Source organism: Oreochromis niloticus, linkage group LG2 (assembly GCF_001858045.2).
Source record: "Oreochromis niloticus isolate F11D_XX linkage group LG2, O_niloticus_UMD_NMBU, whole genome shotgun sequence".
Lineage (NCBI taxonomy): Eukaryota > Metazoa > Chordata > Actinopteri > Cichliformes > Cichlidae > Oreochromis > Oreochromis niloticus.
Genome location: NC_031966.2, coordinates 13,819,289 through 13,832,727, shown reverse-complemented (window position 1 = coordinate 13,832,727; position 13,439 = coordinate 13,819,289). Strand labels below are relative to the sequence as shown.

General features: G+C 37.3%; 1 long non-coding RNA gene across 2 annotated transcripts; it reads right to left on the bottom strand.

The window, feature by feature from the left end:
• Positions 1–2,237: 2,237 nt before the first annotated feature.
• Positions 2,238–4,807, bottom strand: LOC112847515 (uncharacterized). Of its 2 annotated transcripts, none has more exons than XR_003221088.1 (3): positions 4,733–4,807; positions 2,496–2,571; positions 2,238–2,409 (listed from the first exon to the last, which is right to left on the bottom strand). It is a non-coding gene; the product is annotated as an uncharacterized LOC112847515 (long non-coding RNA). The 2 variants fall into 2 exon arrangements; XR_003221089.1 differs by having other exon boundaries at positions 4,721–4,789.
• Between the last annotated feature and the right edge of the window lie 8,632 nt (positions 4,808–13,439).

Below are 13,439 nucleotides of genomic sequence, written 5' to 3'. Positions count from 1 at the left end.
ACTTTGAATCAGTATGGTTATTTTAAGCATGCAATTACATCTGCAATGCAAAACAACAATGAATGCGGTGGTGCTGAGCCTACTCTGCTGTGGTCCTGGTGAAATATTACATGTTGAATGTTTTTCATTTAACAGCGTCTCTTTGTTATAGTGTTGTTGTGTTTCACAGCTGGGTATCATTGATTTGCATGGCGAGAGTAGAAAATGAAGTCACCTAATTCTCATGTTATCAACATTTCTTGGTCATTCAATCAAGCCTTATCGTAGTGCGCTGCTGGTCGCATAATGACAGTAATAAATTTAAAAACAAACACCTCCCTCACATTTTAGGTTTCAATAGTTTCACACAAATGTGTGCTTATAATAGCATGCTATTTGTCAGAGAAAATGAATCTGTTGCTACTGTTACTACATTTAAGCCATGCCATGAGCCTGAGACAGTGTTCATATTTTTGTAACTGAAGTGATTACCAGTGATTTACAAATAGATTTAACATTTGTTTCCTTTTGTGATTGTCTGTTCATCTGTTATCTTAAAATCTGATGACAGATTATGAACTTATATACTACTAAATACGTCCTAACACTGAAGTGTGGCTAGTTGGACCACCACAGGGCAATATCACTGAGGAATCAAAAATATTTGGAGTTTTATGAGTCATATATTAACTCTGTGAGCTTCTGGGTATGACTTTGCAAAGTTCTGGCTAATTCCTGCCGGGCTGGGAGACTAGCTTTAACAAACTACTACAGTATGCCAACCCACGTTTTCTACTTACCCTTTGCAGGATCCTGCAGTAAAGTAGCACATTAAGCTTAACTATTTGTAGTGTTTTGCCCCTTTTCTACCAGTTTTTAAGTTCTTACTTTGCTATCTTATTGATTATCCTTCTTTGCCACCCAACCTCTGCCACTTCCAGCCTTTGGCCTCATAATGCAAAACAATTACCTATCAACTCTCCACTGTTATTCCACTGATCACCTTTACTCCACTGATTCTTCCTGAATTGCCTCATTACCACAAAATATGCATCACAATTAGAACCACAACACCTTTGCATACTATAAACCGATTAACTGTGCTTTGGTATCATGTTTTTGGATTTGGCTCCACCAGCATTCAGCCACTAAACCTATCAAAGCTTAAAGCAGCCCAGAATACAATTTTGGCAAAGCTATAGTGGTCAAAACATGAGCATAACATGACTAAATGTCATCATTTTCAGTGGCCTGCATGGCTTTACTTCAGCAGAGATATTGGCGCTGCATCCGTGTTTGAGCAACTGCTCTTGAAACATTTGTAAAGGTCTTAGTTTAACTAGGAAAGGAATGAGGGGAGTCTGCGAGTGCTTCATAGTTTGAATAGATTAAAACTCCAGCAACATTTGTAGTACGAAGAATTTTATTACTTGACTGATGCATTTTGGCTCGTGGCCTTCATCAGGGTCAAGTAGGCGGAAAAGCTCCACTCTTCTTCTATCAGTTTTTCATAATCAGTGATTTTCTGTATTCCTTTTCACATTTAGAATGCACCACTGCTACCAAATTCATGTTTCAGTCTTTGTTCATGTATTTATTTATCCTTCCTGATAAACCTCTGTACAAGATTCCTGCAATTCTTGTAGTTGCCCAGTAACTACACGCCTTCAGACAGCTGCGGACCTTAGAGCTAAAATCAAGAGTACAGACACTAATCTATGAAAAATCTGATGTAGTCTGATAATAGTGAGGGTTAATTATTATTTGCAGATGAGTTCTAAAACATGAACCAGTCAATAGTCTAGAAATTCTTCACAGCTTGACGTCTTTCATACATATTTACAATCTCTTCAGCTACTTCTGTGAGGGTACAACCAAAAACACAAACGTATGGCCTGGTAGACTGGAAGATGGTATAGCAGTGGTCTGGGGTACAAGACATGATGGTGGTAGCATTTCTGAAGTACTTTTGATAAAGTGTGTACCATGCACAACCACAGTCAAAGACTCAGTGCAATGTAAGCAACTGTACTAAAGACAACTGCTTTCTGACCATGTGAAATCTGCCCACTCCTATGATTCAGTGCTACATTAGATTTCATGTTTTGTACACATTATGAAATTTAGATTTATGGGAGCTGATCTGTGCATTCACTGCCATCTGCTATAGTTTAGGACCAACAAGGTCTGTTCAGAGCCACATGTGTCACGGGGTTTGATACAGACTCAGGCGCAGACCAGAAATTCTTGGCAAAAGAGACAGTGCATTTATTTACAGTGAAACACCAGGTGGGAATATATATATACAGTGGGGCAGGGAAAGGGGTCCGGGGCTTCAGGGTCCAGGGGAAAACAGGGATTAATCTTATACAAGCTCCTCTCCTCAGCAGATTCCAAATACACACACGCTCACTCAGGTCAAGGGCAGATCTATACACACACACACAGAAAGACGTCCAGGTTAGAAAGAATCTCAAACTCACAGATTCAGATTTACCAGATTCAGAGAGACTGACGCTGATGGCTCAACGATCCAGCGAAGAATGACACAGGTCCGCCATCATAAATAGTGCTCCAATCAGCTGGGATCGGCTACAGGTGTGACAGTGAGCACAGGTGCGTGGGCCAGGGGCAGGAGCCCATAATGAGCACCGCCCCAGCAGAGGAGAGAGACAGAGAGAGAGAGCAAAAAAAACCAAACAAAACATGTTGCCTATCACAGAGTCAGCCAGCAAGGCACGGGGACCATGACAACATGAAAGCATACGACTTGACCATCAGTTCACTGAGAGAAAACACTTGATTTATTCTCCTTAAATGTACTTTTACATATATTGAACTTGTGACATAGAAATAAGAAAAATAAATAACAAAAAAATGAACAAAAAAATTCAGTCAGTTAACATTCACCACATGAAAAGTAAGAATTCTCTTATTAAGCAGTACTGCAAATTTATGTGGAATTTGAGTTTAATGACAATAATTTGGGGGTAGCACAAAGATATTTCCATGGCAGTTCACTCTCCCATCCACTGGTCTAGATGGCCTAACCTGGTCACACTTGTTTCTGAAAGGTACTGAAAAATTCTATTTCCTGCTATATATAGTATCAAAAAAATGCTTATTACACTACCACACTTTCTCTCCAGGAAATAAGCCACAGTAATAAACAATATTTTCACACTTGGTAGCACTTTATAATAATGTCACACTATTAAGCATTAGTAAGGTGTTAGCAAGTGCTTAATTCATCATTCATATATAAGTACTCCTTTGCATGTCATTTAGACATACATGGATATGTTTATCCATCTGTTACTGTTACACTATGTATAGCTATCACTGCTACTACATCATTGTTAGTAATAATCATAATCATCATTGTCATAATTGTCCTAATAATATATCTGTACCTTACACTGTTACCTTCAAACAGAGAAGAGTACTGGGGACATAAGGTATGTAAGAGGCATACAGCCCTCCACTGTAATATCCTTATAATGTTAAAGCATTAACCAATAATGCCTTATACAGTGATTATACAGTGATTACTACATATGTCACTTTTACTTATTAAGTTGTGATAGAACTTGAAATTGTATCCCAAGTGAGTATATAACAAAAAAAATCTAATACATAGATGTTACCAATTACCATAAGCAGATCATAATTTTCTTACTAATACGGTATATCACTAATCTATTACTTATTATTTTTGCCTCGTACGCATATGTTTGCTTCCACATTAACAACAGTTAACCTCAGCCTGTTGGCCTAATATCCAGTTACATAAATTTTAATGCAACATTACCAGAGTCACTTTGTAATTGACTTGTAATACCTTGTTACTGCCATATTATTACCTTTTTGTTTCTACATTATTGCCTCACTGTCATAACACCAAACTGGATTACATGTGCTATATTTCTACATCTTTCTACATTTTAGGAAGCACTGACTGCTCCTCACAGTTCATAAATCAGCAGGGGGCTCTATGAAAACTATTAAAATAGATGTAATCTGACCTACAAATATATATGTTCAGGTTCAGCTATTTCTATTAGATTATTTTATTTTAATTTTTTAAAATTAAATCTTTAATTTCATGTAGCTATCCCTGTTTTAATTTAAAAAATGCCCATTCAAATGTTTTCCAGTTGCCTCCAGAGCAACACCAAGACTTTCAGTTCATCCCACAGCAACAGAAAAGAGGATGCTTAGGTTTATTAGATTAGATTCACAGGATTTGTTTTAACTCAAGTGTCGTTGCTAGATGTGACTTTATTTTTCAACTACATCAGTGGTGGTGATGAGTCAACACGCAGTTCATTGTGCTTTATTGATTGTATTATTGTTTCCAGCTGCTGGGAGCGATGCAGACGGGAGGTTATGTTTGAGGGTGGTTTCAGGCTGAAGGCAGTTTTATATGTTCCACTGTGTACAGTGACCGCACACTTTTAAACCTACGGGTTTAACAGCCAGTTAATGTCACCTAAAGATATACTTTCTTAGGATAAGCTTATTGTTATTATAGTTATTATTAGTAGTAGTATAAAGCAGGAGTTTATCTCGGGCTGTATTTTTGGTAGATCTACTCATCAATCACAAAGGACTTTTTTAGCTGGTTTCTGTGCAGGTTCAAATCGTAATGGAATAAACAATTGTAAACTGTAAACTGCAATGTTCACTACTACTTGCATTTCTGTCAGGAATCTGTTTTTGTTTGTTTGTTTTTTCTTACAGTGCTACTAACTTGATAAAATGTGGTCTGCTTTTCTATTGGGGTCTTATGTTTTTGTTGTCCTTCTTCTTCTCTCCTTGCTTTCTCTAAAGAGAGAAAAACAAAGAGAAGACCAGGAATCAAATCAATGTGAAGCCCTGGAGTATAGTCAAAAGTCACCACATGCTCATTTAAAAAAGAAAAAAACAACAACAACATCCATACACTGTAGAGATGAGTGTGTTTTCTCACTTGTAATAAGCTTGTGGACAGAAACATGCTCCAAAACATGTTCAGTTTTCAGCAGTAAGTGGTGAAATGCTGTTTAATATTTACCAGATCTGAATAATACAACAACATTGCAGAGCAAAATTGTCAACATCAACCACTGCGTATGAAGTACTCCATCTCCAAGATAAATCCTCCACATCTGAACCCTGTTTGTGAAAGTGAGCAAATGAGAACAAGCCACATACAACCAAACAACATGAAGAATTCAACTATCCTGGTTGTATTTCTTCCTTTAAAAAAAAGTCAGAGTGCAGTGCAGTTGTTGAGCCTGACGCGTCTGTCAAAACAACATCTTCAAGTAGGCTGCGATTTTACTTATCTATTTTAAGCACAAGTCAGCATCCAACATTCCATTAACATGGAGATGTGGCATGCATTACCACTTAATTGCCACTTACATTCTGGGGGTCAGTCATTATGCAATCCTTACGTGCATCCTAAAATTGATAACACCCACAGACTTTTATTTTGACCTGATTTGAATGTTATCAGCACACTGAATGACTATTATCAGTTGTTATCAGTCCTATACTTATCGCTATTAGGTGTGCTCCTCTATCTTCTAGCCAGCTCAGTTGGCTGTTATCATCCATTGTAATCTGTAAAAAACAGAGTACCACAGATTATAGGAATTTCTAACACTCAGTGGTAAATGTCATAGCAAACTCTCAAATACAGCTTTGTAATGAGTGCTTTACATTGTAAATGGGGTAATTTTACTATAAATGTGTGCTTTCCTATACCTAACCAGTACCTTTAGTGTCTTATGTTTAAGAAGCCTGTTCCTTTAAACATTAGTTAAAAAATGAACCCCAGATACTTGATCAGTCAAGAATTTTAATGAAATGGTGAATGAAGGATAGTTGAATATTTCCCTTTTCTTAGAATTCAGCAGCTATGTCAAAATATGAATTCTTACATTAAAAAGAAGACTTCAAACCTATAACGTGGATATACAGAATCAATAAAATGGCAACATTGTAGGAGAGGAAAATTGCTCCAAACTTAAAATATAAAACTAAAGAAAAAAGAAACCAAACAAATCACCCAACAGCATCCAAAACTGGGAGAAAAAAAGTAAATAAATCTGATAAAGGGTGATAATAACAATATCTTGGTGAACAACTAGGAGACACTACAAAGACAATGAAGATGCTATAGAAAAACAACAGAATACATCAAATAACAGTACTTCTTCCCTTGTCACAACAGGGAGTTGTTTTATTCAGTCTGTGAAGACAATCTAGTTTTGAAAAAAAAAAATTTAACAGAATGTTTTATATGTGCAGGCTGTACATGACTGCTGATTGATGCCATAGTTATGGAAATCAATTGAGAATGACAAAATTCATGGCTGCATGATGACCTTGTCTGGCCATTCTTGACAGAGAACTGAAAGCAAAGAGTGACTGGAAGAAGACAAAAAAGGGAATGCAGCGGACCAAATTGAACGTCCGACTACTTATCTTAACATTTTTCTTTTTTCTTTCTGAAACCATTTGAATTTGGATGAAGGGGTACTTTCATAGTTCTTTAAAACCATGGTCCATTGGCATGAAACCAACCAGCTGCAAATGGTTTTCACTTTGGCAGGAAGACATAATTAATGAAGCCCATCTAATGACTATTAGCTAAGTGTGGCCCTGAGCAGAGGGGCAAAATGATGATTTTAATGAAAACCATCAAATTGAACCATCCATTGGATAATTATCTGTAAATTTGTTTAAAGTATTTCATTGAGTAGTAGTTAAACCAGATATTGGCTAACTTATGAGTCAGCAGGACCATGACACTTGAGACCCGTGGACTTCAGAGACTTCAGAGCTTTCTCAATTAATTTCAGGAGGCAAAGTACAAATATAGGTGATTTTGTTCCTCTTGCTGTTGTTCTTTTTGCTACCTTGGCATTCACAGGGTACTGATGACACCCCTCCTTTATTTGAGCTGACATTAATAATTATCTTTTGTCTATTGTGAGTGTTTCAACTGTATAGATGTACTCCAAAAGTAAGATTGGGATTATTGTAATAGAGAGTGGAGGTTGCAGGCACAAATTCACTTCCAAGGTAAATGGAGAACAGAATAAGAGCTGCAGAATCAACATTTGTAGCATAAGGTGATGCCAAAACCTGAACTCATTCAGTGTTTGTGGAGCTTTAACTTTATTGTTTATTATACAAAACGATGTATGCCTCTCTCTCTCTGTATTTTTTAGCACAGAGAAGTACTAAATGTGGTAATATTTAAGTGGTTCACTTTTGCCAAGAAGTGTCTGTCAGTCACATATTATAGAAATAGCTTTATATCTACTCTGTGTAACTCTACTGCCAAAATCTTTCTCTAGCTTGTTTTCAGTCATGCTCACAATGTGCCTCCAGGGATGTCAATGCCAGTCATTCAGCGCGTCCACCACTGTGGGTTAGACAGAAATGTATCTACAGTGACTGGATAAATCGCTATCATATGTTTTAGTGACACGCATGGCTCCTAGACATCAAATCTTAATGACGTTAATGATTCCCCGACTTTTCCTTTAGCGCCATGGGGTTGATATGTGTGGTTTTTAAGTAAAACATTTTCTTTGATGTTGATGTGAATGTTTCCCACAGGATGATTTGTCTTAGCTGTTGTGATCTCTTAATTTTTCATTTTCCACCACGCCTGGGCAGCAATGTGGGTGGCATAGTGGTTAGCGCTGGTGTCTCACAGCAAGAAGGTTCCTGATTTGAACCCCAGTTGGGACCCATTTGTGTGGAGTTTGCATGTTCTCCCTGTGTCAGCATGGATTTTCTCTGGCTTCTTCCCACAAGCTAAAGACATGAATGTGAAGTTAGCTTAAGATTCTGAATTGGCCACGGATGTGAGGGATATATAGAAGCTGGTTTAATTGTGCGGAATAAAGCACTGTATGAATCTATGGATATAATGGCCAAAGCCGTTTGAGTAGTTGGTAGACTAGAAAAGCACTGTATAATTGCCATTAAATTATATCTGGTTCAACTGTAAGTTACTCATAGTTACTTTTTCATGCAGCTTGTGCTACTGAAATGACATATTCATCCACATTAGCAGTGGTTTGTTTTTACTGGTTTACAATGTGATGGCACATCTAACATTTTATTGACTATATTATGTAAACACAACATATTTTATGATTGGTATTATTTTAAAACAAGCACTATAAACATTCATTTCAATTTCATATAGCTAAGATGAAATGTGCTGTATTTTTTTAAAAAAAAAGTGTTTCTACCCTTTGTAATAGGAATATTTTTAAAAGGTGTTAAACTCATGTATACTTCATTCCATGTATGTACTTTTTCTAAAGTAAGTCCAGTCTAGTGCAGTGGAATGGAAATTAGAAATAAGGTGAGAAACATTTGAATGTAATTTACCATGTACAAAATGTTATTTGGTCTCTTATTATTACTGTTATCTAATTATTTGTGCTATAAATAGTCATGGCTATGGCTAATGGTCTTGTGTGAACTGATGTATTTTTTTACCTCATGTTTGAAGTCCAATTATTTTGAGCTAAGAAATTATAGCTTATCTCTGTTCCATTTTCCCCTTTGTTTTTCTTCTGTTCACAACTTTGTACATATGCATATGAAGTGCTGTTGACTAAGATTTACATAAGAGAACCGTGTGTATGCATGGCTTCATAAATCTGCACTTTGAAGCTTCAACATTAGAACTTGAGCCACTGCCATATTTAGAATGTGCAGTAATAAACGAATAGTAGTAAACGTGATTAGCAGGCTGCATTGATAAACTCTTAGAATTTGACTCACCACAGCTGAAGAGCCGAGAGTTTATATACTAAACAGCGATCCATGGTATTTGTCAGATAAATCCATGTTGCTGCAAAATGCTCCACAAGGTACAAACACTGTCGAGAAGTCCAGTACAGTGACTCCCAGGTATCGGCTACTGCTGCCATTAACTTTAAGCTAGTTACTGAACTGCAGTTCTGTTTTATAGTAAATGGTATAGTAGCTTTTCAAGTTTCCTTCGTTGTACTTGATGCCCAGAATTGCTATGTGCAAGAAATGCTCTGGATTTGTAGATGCGATGGACATCTCTTTTCATTGTGTGAAAATGAAACATGCTAGAAACTGCATCTAAAAAAAATCACTTCGATTTTCTTGTTTGTCAAGAAAGTCAAGAAACAGGCATAGATTTATGAGGCACAATCACATCTGCAACAACTAGGACAGGGCTCGTGGAAGCTGGCTGTCACGTGAATGGATGAAAGCTGGAGAGGGTTTGAAGTTAAGACACAGGAAGAGATAGAAGTGTCCGGGTCGGAGGGAGGTTGGTGGCTGGTGTTGAAGAGGAGGTCTCTTAGGGTGGAGAGAGAGCACATGGATACGATGTAGTAGGCAGTGTGCAAATTAGTTTGGGGGCTTCAGCGGTACAAGTCAAGTGCTGAGTTCTTTGTTTTTCAGTTGCTCACATAGCCTGTAGGAAAACAGGGTGACTAGTCAAAATTTGCAGCTTGTGCCAAGCCCCCCTGTCCTACTTGTTTGTCCCAGATCTGCTGATGCAGTTCTCTCCCTTTCTACATTTTTTTTTCTACAGCTGTGGGCATTTATTATTCAAACCATTCCTTTTGAATTCTCCCTCTTTCGTGCTTTGCATGAGGATTAGCGATGCAGCACTTGTTATTTTTTTCAAAGTAATAGCCAAATATATTAGTAACGTAAAATGGGATAATCAAGGTGGAATTTGTTTTTCTTTCCATTTGGCAGGACAGTATACCAGTTCGGTGCTTCTTACAGGGCTTATACTTACTCAAAACAGCTCAGTATGTTTAGGGCTGAGTGGATCTTGGGCTGTCTAAGGATGTAAGAGCCACTCCCTAAGGGAAAACAGATTCAAGCCAGCTGCATCCATACTGCACTACATGGGGTATTTTTCCAACTGTGTTTTTCTTCTACTCTTGCACAAAATGTTTGCGTTTCAGTTTCAGTGTCCTGTAAAATATTTTTAATTATATGCCAAGCGAGTAGGCTTACTTGTTCATCTCATGGAAAATCAGTGAGTGCCCTCCTACCTCACCCCCTCAAAATCAACTTGTGTGTGTTAAATAACTTTAGCATGTAATGAAGCTATATAAATTGGTTCATACTATGACAACTCTCAAGTGACAGACCTTTGGCATAGGCGTGAGCTGAAATGTGACATGGCTTCACTAGGTAAGTTAAAATTATTGTACACAGAACGGAGTTCATTCTGGGTGTTTCGGGGGGAAACTTTTGTCTGATTTATATGAGCTGTACTGTGTTACACTCTTGATTTCAGATGGCTCAGTAAAATAGAAAACAAATTCACACAATCAAAGAAAGAAATATAGGAAGGCAATGCCGTATCAAAACTTTTTTTTCTTTACTTTTCAAGTTTCTCTTGTCCAAAGAATGTTGTTACAGAGTTTTTTCTGGCTTTGTTAGAATTTCTTTCTTTCGTTTTTCTTTTCCTTTTTTTGTTGGCAGAGTCTGATCTGGGCTCTCTGTTCTCAAGGCTTATGAATCGTTTGCACCTTATGTGAACCTCAGTTTTTTACTCGCTATTCCTACTTCCTGAAGTGTTCTTCACTTGGCTGGATGTTGCAAAAAGGTTTTCTGTGATTGTCCACTACTGTTTTTTGTGACTTTTTATGTTGCTGAGCTCACAAGGCTTTTTTTTATTTTGGTCTCAGAATATCCCAAACTGTTGTTTTGGCCTCTCCTAAGAACTTTTCTCTCTCTGTGATGGATTTCTTTTGATTTTGTAGTCCATGTATATATTTATTTATATATTTATTTGCACTGAGAGCTCCTTTGACGACATATTGTGGGTTCGCAGAAACGGCTTCAAAATGGAAATGCTATGCTTGGAATAAACTTCAGACCTTTTACCTTCCTAGAAGTGTCTCATGTCTGCCCATGAAATAGCTTTTGATTGAATTGTCCAACCAAATGTGAGGCCCCGAAAACAAGGAGTCGTTTTAATTTGATCTTTGATGCAATGTTGTGCTGTATCCACAATTCAGGGTCATTGTATTGAGCTACGTCCAAGTACTTTTACACCACTTGCTACATTCACCCATTCACACATAGACTCGTAGATGCTTTCTTTCATGTTTACGATGCTTTTTATCAGTCACAGAGCAATTTGGGGGTCAGTATCTTGCTCCTAGACGCTTTGACTTGACGAGCAATTCTACTCTTCAAACTACAGCCACCACAGATGGTGTGTTTTCAAACAGCTCAGTAAATAAGGAAAAACACTTCACACTGTCAAAGTACAAGGGTAAGAAGGCAAAATAGATGATAAATGGAAAAAAAAGGCAGTACACTGTTTATATTGCACAGTCTTGCTTCATTGTCTGATTATTAGGCCGAGACAACACATCCACACTCACACCCTTGACAGCATTCTCTTCCTACTCACGTGGAGCCATCAGTGATACCAGACTGAACATCTAACATAATGCCAAAAGGGCTTTCTGAAGTGATTCTCAGAAGTTCATTAAAAATCTTATCTGAAGACGTTTTAAGTGATGTGATTAGGCTTCTGGAGGACCCCAGAGTTTCTGTGAAGCATCCCACTGGTTGATATCTCATCCTCTTTATAATTAATTTCTCTCCCGTGACACACAGCATCCAATACTGTTCAGACATTCTAAGACGCATTATGCAATAATTACACTGAGATTTACACTCTGTGTGGATGAATTATTAACCTGGTAAATAGTCAATATTTTCAGACTCGGCAAAATAGACTCATTCCTTCTATTTACACAACAACTTCTCGAGGTAATTTGGGTATTTTTATGCATTTAAATTGTTGCTTTATTGTCAGCTTTTAAGTTATTTTAAAGTTACTATTCATTATTCCATTTTTTTTCTTCCAGCTTTAAAATCTCTTTATTGGTGCAAACACTATTACTGGACTGAATTCATTACCCTAAGGTTGGATCATGGTTAATTTAAATTGTTAACTTGCAAGACTGGCTATACCAATCTTTGTAATTTCCTGCAGACCAATTGCATTCTCTGAAAATCCTATCACGTACCACAACAACTTTGTGGCGTGCAGTAAATTATTTCCGACTGTCACTGAGCTATTTCAGCATTTTCTAGTTGACCCTGCTAAACAAAGCACAGCACTCCTCGGTGCCCTCTCTCACTTTTGTGTTGACTAAACTGCACAGTTACTTCTTGTTCTTTCAAAGCCCATTTCTTGCTCACTTTCCCAAGGCTATCCATATCACCTGAAAGTCATCCTGCGATATGCACCTACTGGCATGATCAACAGCGAGAGTGCCACAAGGGAAATGTAAACAGCAAGAAAACCCTTTGGCTATGTGGTTTCCTGTTCACTGGCAAGTCAATTAAGCAGCAAATGACCCCTAGAATCTACTGTAATAAGCCAAGCGATACAAAATTGCCTTTAATATATCATAATGATGACAGTAATTGGATTAGACGGTTGATTGCATTTTCTCCAGCTGTAAAGATACTTCAGTAACAAAACAATAAAAATAAAAGTGCTGCCAATAAAAGTAAGCTATAAAATTCAGTCTTTTAGTTCAGTGGTTCAGGGGAACTAAGAACCACACGGACAAGCTACACTTCATTTTTTTTTTTTTTTTTTTTGCAAACAAAACACTTTTTTCCCCTTTAAACCCAAAATCAACATAATTATTGTTTACTTAATGTTACAAACTGAAAATTACAGTGGAGTGAGCCATGCTAATCAAACACAGATTACAGCAACACTACCACACCTTTGAGGGAAGTCTTACCAGTCATTATCGCTACAATGCTGAAGTGGCTATGTAAAGGGTACAGGTGCAATGAAGTACAAGTAGGTGTGCAGGAAAAAAATCACCTAAAAGATACAAGAGCTTTGATATTCACAGCATGAGCCACACGTAGCTCATGCTGTGTGTTGCAGCTGGCTCATTAGTGTTATCTGTTATCTTGTTGTTATTTGGTTTAGATGTCTCGCACACTTAAAGGTGCTGATTGTTAGAGTGATCTTTATGTATAAAACCTTCCACAAAGCATTTACCCTTTGGTTATTTCTCCAAACAGCTGATTATAGTCCAAACATTTGATTTCAGCAATCTTTGCAGTTGTGTGAGACACAAATCAGGTGAAAGGCTTTTTAATCGAGCCACAAAGTCTGTAGAGGAGATTTGTGATAGTGATAGTGATTTTTATTTGAAATCACTATGAATAATTATGGTCCAGCAGCAGCCCAGATATTAGTAGGGCTTTCAGTGTGGTAGTGTTTGAAGTTGATTTTGCAGAATGTGTGTAACAAGTTCTTGATTGTGTTCTTGCATTCAACCTAAAGTAAGGTTTGATAAGGCAGCATTTTCTTGGTAAAACAGTTCAAAGATAGAGCTAAAATTCAGCGAGTTCAATAAATGGGTGTGATAAGAAAATCCTACCAA